We start from the raw sequence: 8986 nt of genomic DNA on the forward strand, positions 1-8986 counted from the left end.
TAAATTAGAAGTATTTTGTTCAGAGTTCTCTGTCTGTTGCTGAGTGGATGATGGAAAAGGTTTATTATTGTTAAACCTGTTTCTTCCGCCATTATTAAAGCCTTGTTGAGGCTTTTGATCCTTCCATGAGAAATTTGGATGATTTCTCCATGATGAGTTATAGGTGTTTCTATAAGGTTCACCTAAGTAATTCACCTCTGCTATTGCAGGGTTTTCAGGATCATAGGCTTCTTCTTCATAGGAAGCCTCTTGAGTACTGTTGGATGTAGCTTGCATTCCATTCAGACTCTGAGAGATCATATTGACTTGCTGAGTCAATATTTTATTCTGAGCCAATATGGCATTCAGAGTATCAATCTCAAGAACTCCCTTCTTCATAGGCGTCCCATTATTCACAGGATTCCTTTCAGAAGTGTACATGAACTGGTTATTTGCAACCATGTCAATGAGTTCTTGAGCTTCTGCAGGCGTTTTCTTTAGGTGAATGGATCCACCTGCAGAAGTATCCAATGACATCTTAGATAACTCAGACAGACCATCATAGAATATATCCAGGATGGTCCATTCTGAAAGCATGTCAGAAGGACACTTTTTGGTCAGTCCTTTGTATCTCTCCCAAGCTTCATAGAGGGATTCACTTTCTTTCTGTCTGAAGGTTTGAACATCCACTCTAAGCTTGCTCAGATTTTGAGGAGGAAAGAACTTGGCTAAGAAAGCCTTGACCAGCTTATCCCAAGAGTTCAGGCTATCCTTGGGTTGAGAATCCAACCACAGTCTAGCTCTGTTTCTTACAGCAAAAGGGAAAAGCATGAGCCTGTAGACTTCAGGATCTACTCCATTAGTCTTAACAGTATCACATATCTGCAAGAACTCAGTTAAGAACTGAAAAGGATCTTCAGATGGAAGTCTATGAAACTTGCAGTTCTGCTGCATCAGAGAAACTAATTGAGGTTTCAGCTCAAAGTTGTTTGCTCCAATGGCAGGAATAGAGATGCTTCTTTCATGTAAATTGGAATTTGGTGCAGTAAAGTCACCAAGCATCCTCCTTGCATTATTATTATTTTCGGCTGCCATCTCCTCTTCTTGTTCGAAAATTTCTGAAAGGTTCTCTCTGGATTGTTGTAATTTAGCTTCTCTTAATTTTCTCTTCAGGGTCCTTTCAGGTTCCGGATCTGCTTCCACAAGAATATTCTTGTCCTTGCTCCTGCTCATATGACAAAGAAGAGGGCACAGAAAAAAATAATAATAATAGAGTTCCTTTATACCACAATATAGGGATCCCTTTGTGAGTGGAAGAAAAGAGGGAGATAAAGAATGTAATGTAATGGAAGAAACACAACTGTGAGGAGGGTAGATATGTGAGATGAGATGTTAGTAGATGAATAAATAAATAGAATAAGATGGGAGAGGGAGAATTTTCGAAAATAATTTTTAAAAAAGGGTTAGTGATTTTCGAAAATAGTTTTTGAAAAAGGTTAGTAATTTTCGAAAAATTTTGAAATCAAAAATAAAAATAATTAGTTAATTAAAAAGAAATTTTTGAAAAAGAGGGAAGATATTTTCGAAAATTAGAGAGAGAGTTAGTTAGGTAGTTTTGAAAAAGTTAAGAATCAAACAAAAGTTAGTTAGTTAGTTGAAACAAATTTTGAAAAGATGAGAGGTTAGGAAGTTAGAAAAGATATTTTTGAGATCAAATTTTTGAAAAAGATAAGATAAGAAGATATTTTTGAAAAGATATGATAGAAATTAGTTTTTGAAAAAGATTTGATTTTTAAAATCACAATTAATGACTTGATTTACAAGAAATCACTAGATATGATTCTAGAACTTAAAGTTTGAATCTTTCTTAACAAGCAAGTAACAAACTTGAAATTTTTGAATCAAAACATTAATTGTTATTGTTATTTTCGAAAATTATTTGATAAAAATAAGAAAAAGATTTTTGAAAAATATTTTTGGAATTTTCGAAAATAACTAAGAAATTTGAAAAAGATTTGATTTTTTGAAAAAAAGATTTTGAAAAAGATGAGATGTTTAAATTGAAAATTTGATTTGACTCATAAAAACAACTAGATTTTTAAAATTTTTTGAAAAAGTCAAATCTAATTTTCGAATTTATGAGAGAGAAAAACAAGAAAAATGATGCAATGCATGAAATTTTTAGATTAAAACAATGAATGCATGCAAGAATGCTATGAATGTCAAGATGAACACCAAGAACACTTTGAATGTCAAGATGAACATCAAGAACATATTTTTGAAAAATTTTTTATGCAAGGAAAACATGCAAGACACCAAACTTAGAATTCTTTAATGCTTAGACACTAAGAATTCAAGAATGCATATGAAAAACAAGAAAAGACACAAAACATGCAAATGCAAAGATCAAACAAGAAGACTTACCAAGAACAACTTGAAGATCATGAAGAACACTATGAATGCATGAAATTTTTTTGAAAAATGCAAGATGCACATGCAAGTGACACCAAACTTATAACATGACTCATGACTCAAACAAAAAACACAAAATATATTTTTTATGATTTTCTAATTTTTTTTGGATTTTTATTTTATATTTTTCGAAAATTAATTGAAAAAGGAAAATAAGGATTCCAAAATTTTTAATATGAATTCCAGGAATCTTGCAGTGTTAGTCTAAAGCTTCAGTCCAGGAATTAGACATGGCTCACTAGCCAGCCAAGCTTTCAATGAAAGCTCCGGTCCAAAACACTAGACATGGCCAATGGCCAGCCAAGCTTCAGCAAAAATATGAGTGTAATTCATTCAATTTTAATCCAAAACCTCAGTCCAAAAGAATTTAGACATGGCTTTGCAGCCAGCCAGGCTTTAGCATGCTTCATGAAACACTAGAATTCATTCTTAAAAATTCTGAATAATTTTTCGAAAACAAAGGAGAAATTTTTGAAAGATTTTTGAAAAATGTTTTTTTTTTAAAACAAAACAAAGAAAATTACCTAATCTGAGCAACAAGATGAACCGTCAGTTGTCCAAACTCGAACAATCCCAGGCAACGGCGCCAAAAACTTGGTATGCGAAATTGCTACTCAGGTTGTGAATTGTTGTTCGAAATTGATTCCCTGGCAATGGCACCAAAAACGGATGCACATGACCATGGTCTAAACATATCTTCACAACTTCGCATAACTAACCAGCAAGTACACTGGGTCGTCCAAGTAATACCTTACGTGAGTAAGGGTCGAATCCCACGGAGATTGTTGGTATGGAGCAAGCTATGGTCACCTTATAAATCTCAGTTAGGCGGATATAAAACAGTAATGGGTTTTCGAAAATAAATAATAGAATAGGGATAGAGGTACTTATGTAAATCATTGGTAGGAAATTCAGATAAGCGAATGGAGATGCTTTTCGTTCCTCTGAACCTCTGCTTTCCTGCTATCTTCATCCAGTCAGTCTTACTCCTTTCCATGGCTGGCTTTATGTGATACATCACCATTGTCAACGGCTACTTTCGGTCTTCTCTCGGGAAAATGATCCAAATGCCCTGTCACGGCACGGCTAATCGTCTGGAGGCATCACCCTTGTCAATGGCTTCATCTTATCCTCTCAGTGAAAATGATCAACGCACCCTGTCACGGCACGGCTATTCATCTGTCGGTTCTCGATCATGCTGGAATAGGATTTACTATCCTTTTGCGTCTGTCACTAACGCCCCGCAATCGCGAGTTTGGAGCTCGTCACAGTCATTCATTCATTGAATCCTACTCGGAATACCACAGACAAGGTTTAGACCTTCCGGATTCTCTTGAATGCCGCCATCATTCTAGCTTACACCACGAAGATTCTGGTTAGGAGATCTAAGAGATACTCATTCAGTCTAAGATAGAACGGAAGTGGTTGTCAGGCACGCGTTCATAGGGAATGATGATGATTGTCACGTTCATCACATTCAGATTGAAGTACGAATGGATATCTTAGAAGCGAAACAAGGTGAATTGAATAGAAAACAGTAGTACTTTGCATTAATCTCTGAGGAACAGTAGAGCTCCACACCTTAATCTATGGAGTGTAGAAACTCTACCGTTAAAAATACATAAGTGAAAGTCCAGGCATGGCCAAGAGGCCAGCCCTCAAACGTGATCTAAGATAGCATACAACTGATCAAAGATACCTAATACAATAGTAAAAGGTCCTATTTATAATAAACTAGCTACTAGGGTTTACAGAAGTAAGTAATTGATGCATAAATCCACTTCCGGGACCCACTTGGTGTGTGCTTGGGCTGAGCTTGAGTGTTGCACGTGTAGAGGTCCTTCTTGGAGTTGAACGCCAACTTTTGTGCCAGTTTGGGCGTTCAACTTTGGTTTTGGCTCCTTTTCTGGCGCTGGACGCCAGATTTGGGCAGAAAGCTGGCGTTGAACGCCAGTTTACGTCGTCTATTCTTGGCCAAAGTATGGAATATTATATATTGCTGGAAAGCCCTGGATGTCTACTTTCCAACGCAATTAGAAGCGCGCCATTTCGAGTTCGGTAGCTCCAGAAAATCTACTTTGAGTGCAGGGAGGTCAGAATCCAACAGCATCAGCAGTCCTTCTTCAACCTCTGAATTTGATTTCTGCTCAAGTCCCTCAATTTCAGCCAGAAAATATCTGAAATCACAGAAAATCACACAAACTCATAGTAAAGTCCAGAAATGTGAATTTAACATAAAAACTAATGAAAACATCGCTAAAAGTAACTAGATCCTACTAAAAACATACTAAAAACAATGCCAAAAAGCGTATAAATTATCCGCTCATCATTGGCTCTAATGTCTTGGAGGATGGAGTCTATATCCCATATTGAACATCCTGATTTGAGGGCTTCAATCAATTGTAAGGAGTCTGACTCTATGATGACCTTTTCCAATCTTAAGTTTTCTGCCATGATAGCCGCCTCTCTTATCGCCCATGCTTCCGCCATGGCATGAGGATACTTTGAGATTGATTGTTGCTCCTCTTTGTCGGTTGTCGTTGTTATCTCGAATCATCATTGTTGTAGCTCCAAAATTAGAAATAGAGGAAAATTCTGCATCTACATTTATTTTTAACCATTCTAGTGGTGGAGGCCTTCAAGTTATTGGTACTTTTTCTGCTCTCCTTTTCTCTTTTGCTGTGTAGGTATTGGGCTCCTGAGATTTATTGATGTCTACTTCTAACAGCTTAACATATGTTAGAGTAGTATTTGGATTTGAATTTGTAGTCTGAAAATTTTTTCATTCCTTGCTTTTCAAATTGTCCAAGCAGTAATTCCTATCCTATTCCATTGTTGTTCTGCCTCTTCTCTAGTGCCTATTCTAGTTTTGATGAGAGTTTCCTATAACTACTTAACCGTTGATGATACATTTTATTTTGTTGGCATACATTGAACTTGAGTTCCAAACCAGACTACCCTAATCTAATCACAAAGTAAAAGAGCATGCTCTCTAGTTTTTTCCTCTTGGAAACACACAGGGAATTAACTTTAGTAGTTATTTTCTTTTTGATAAAATTTAGCTTAACTGGAAGGATATTATATGCGACTTTTCACAAAAATATTTCAATCTTGTGAGGCACTCTCATGTTCCAAACTCCACTCCATACATTCTCCAAATTAGAACTCGATGAAGGCCTACTATTTGAGTTTGCTTCTTCTTCTTTCTTGACTAAGTGGTATCTTGTTTCACAAAATACTCTCCATCTTGCCTATAGGGCCATAATATCTTGTCTTTTCTTTTGAATCTACCAATAGGATTTGAAGTATTAATTCGGTTATGTTAGGAGAAAATATACTTTGAATCTTTACTTTGTCCTAGTCACAGGATTATGAGATTAATTCTTCTACTTTCACGTTTGATTGATTCTGTATGTCCAATGAACAATTTATGTCTGCTATCCAATTATCCTTCCAAACTTTGATCTCATTCCCCTCTCCTATGCTCCACTTTGCATTACTTTTGGGTAATTTCCTTCTTTATAAAAGGTTGTTCCAGATTCAAGAAGCATTTCTTTGATTTTGAGTTTTTCAGAACTCGCACTTAGAAAAATATACGGCCTTGAGAATATGCACCCACATAGCCTCTGGATTCCTAATGATTCTCCATGCTTGTTTGGCTAATTGAGCAGAGTTTTGGATATGGAATTCCTTGAACTCCAATCTTCCATTTCTTTTGCTCGAACACAACTTTGGCCAAGCTCTCCAATGAATATCCTTGTCTCTTTTTTTATTCCTCCTCCAAAATCTAGCTATCTTGGCACACAATTTGTTGCAGAAAGTTTTTGGGAACCTAAGAATGCTCATGGCATAGGATGGTATGGCTTGGAGAACTGCTTTTATAAGAACCTCTTTCCCTGCTTGGTTTAGAATACTCTCTTTCCAACATTCAATTTTGCTCTCTACTCTTTCCATTATCCAACTCTAGAGCCTTGACCTTCGACTTTTCCCATTGTGTTGGAAGTCCTAGGTATTTTTAGGAGTCTCCCAGAAAAAATAGTAAGAATTTCTTCTATGTTAACTCTTATTTGGATAGAGATCTGGTTGCCAAAGGTGATACCAGATTTTTCAAGATTGATCATTTGACCTGAGACAATAGTGTAATTATTGAGGATCTGGATATGTTGGAATATTTTCTCTTCCTTTGCTCCTAAAAAAATAATGCAACTATCAGCGAAAAGGAGGTGAGTAATACTCAGGGCTGTGGGGGCTAATCTAACCCCTGAAATAAGATTTTCCTTAAGTGCTCTATCCGTAAGAATAGTAAATACTTTAGAAGTAATAATAAAGAGATAAGGGAAAAGGGAATCTCCCTGTCTGAGCCCTATATGCGATATGATCTCCTTAGATAAAATACCATTAATTTTGAATTTATATCTCACACTTTTTATGCATCCCAATGTCAGCTTTATCCATTTTTAGTCAAATTCGAAGGCTTTCAGCACCTCCTCGATGTAATCCCACTCCATTCTATCATAGGCTTTTCTTATGTCTAGCTTGATAGCCAGGTCTTAAGAGTTTTCTCTTCCTCTGCCCGTTAGCCTATGGAACGCTTCTTGTATAATAATGATGTTTTCTTGCATTGTTCTTCTACTGAAAAAAGTACTTTGAACCGGAGAAACTACTTAGTCCAAAATGCCTCTTTGTCTTGCCACCATCACCTTTGAAATGATTTTGTAAATAAAATTATAATAGCTTATAGGTCTCAGGTGATTTAGACTTTTCAATTGCTTGACCTTTGAAATGAGCACCACATGAGTCTTGTTGATTTCCTTTGGGATCTCACATTCTTCATAGAATCTTCTAACTACAGCACATACCTCCTTTTGGACTGTATCCCAATTCTTTTAAAAAAAATTGGCCACTCCATCCATCTGACCTGAGTTCCTGGCTTCCATACATGCTGAAAGTTGCACTTTTGATTTCCTCATCAGTGATATCCTCTAAAAGAGCTCTATTCATGTCTTCTGTTACTCTTTTTGGAATTTCGTTGATGCACTTGGTCACATTCAATGTTCTGAAAAATGATTTGAACTGGCCAGTCAAACTGTGAACTGTTGACAAACACGGTTCGGGCAGAAGACAAAACCGACAGATTTAGAAACCGGTGTTGGATCACGGAACCGGCTGAGAACCGGTCAGTCGAACCAAACCGTGACCAGGCTAGTTTTTGAAATTGGCTGGCAAAATGCTGCGTTTTGCATGCTGAAGAAAAGGCCAAAAGGGGAACAAACCCTAGTCTCACCCACAGAGCCACTCACTCCTCTCCTCTCGAGCCTCCACCGTGCACTCTCACCTCTCGCTCTCAGTTCTCACGTCTCCAGTCTCCACCTCGAGCTTCTATCGCAACTTTTGTCCAGCCCCGCCGTCGCAACGTCCGTGGAGCCACTACCATTGTTCACGCAACCACACTCCATCGCCAAGTTAGCCCTCGAAAATCATAGCCACCGCTAGTGCCACTTTTCATCGCGCAGTTAGGGACCGCTGTCCCAGCTCTGTTCAACCCTGCCACCCTTTCAGCCACCTCTTGCCAGCCACTGTTCCTGTCCCCGCCAGCTCTGCATTTTTCCAAACTTCTAGCTTCTAACCCTATGTATGAATTTTGTTTTTTATAATAATAATTGTTGAAGCATTGATTAATTGTTGAAGGATGATTAATTGAATAATTTTTTATAATTATTGTTAGTTAACTTCTATTCAAGCCTGTTCGAAGGTTACTTTGAAGTTTTGTGAAGTGTGAACTGTGAACTAGAATTTTTTTATTTTTCTCCCCTAAATTTGATTTTTTATGCTCTGTTCAGAAATTATTGAATGATTATTGAATGTTTTGTGTTTTTGTTAAATGATTATTTGATTCTTGATTAGCATTGGATGCTCTACTGTGTTTGTGTACTATTTCTATACTGTGCTTGTGATTTTTTGGGTAATTCAACAAGTTAAAAATAAACCTGCTGTTTAATAATATTTTCTTCTATTGTAGATCTCGGTAATTCAATAGGAAGTAGATATAAAAGAAGAGCTTTCAAGTCTGTGAGAGTTGCTGTCCATGTCCTGGTAAATCGATTGCAAGTTATTGTTATTTCCTTTAGTTTTAATTTTGGATTTTGAAACTAACCCTAATTTCTTGCTTCTCAAGAATCAAAAATTAAAAATCAAAGAAATAGAAAAGAAGCATGTATTATCAATTAAATTCAATTTTGAGTATTATTGGTTGGACAATTATCAGAACATTATTACTGTTTGTGAGCTGAAAACTTTAGATTTAATTGATTTTTTTCTAGTAATTATTGGTTGGACAATTATGGTGTTTAAGGTTTTTAATTTATTCTATTTGGAATATGAAGGATGAGCTTAAGAGAAGCTTGCTAGAATATATGATGTTAAGGACCCCGACACTGCGTTCGTGTTCAAGTTCCGCACCCATTTTGGAGGGGGCAAATCCACTGGTTTTAGTTTGATTTATGATACTGTATGTTGAGAATGCTAAGAAGTATGA

General features: G+C 36.6%; 1 non-coding gene across 1 annotated transcript; it reads left to right on the plus strand.

Annotated features, from left to right (window-relative positions):
• Nucleotides 1-570: 570 nt before the first annotated feature.
• Nucleotides 571-678, plus strand: LOC148581622 (small nucleolar RNA R71). The gene has a single exon (XR_015894250.1). It is a non-coding gene; the product is annotated as a small nucleolar RNA R71 (small nucleolar RNA).
• Nucleotides 679-8986: the final 8308 nt, after the last annotated feature.

This window comes from Arachis ipaensis, chromosome B10 (assembly GCF_059453495.1).
Source record: "Arachis ipaensis isolate K30076 ecotype BB chromosome B10, ASM5945349v1, whole genome shotgun sequence".
Lineage (NCBI taxonomy): Eukaryota > Viridiplantae > Streptophyta > Magnoliopsida > Fabales > Fabaceae > Arachis > Arachis ipaensis.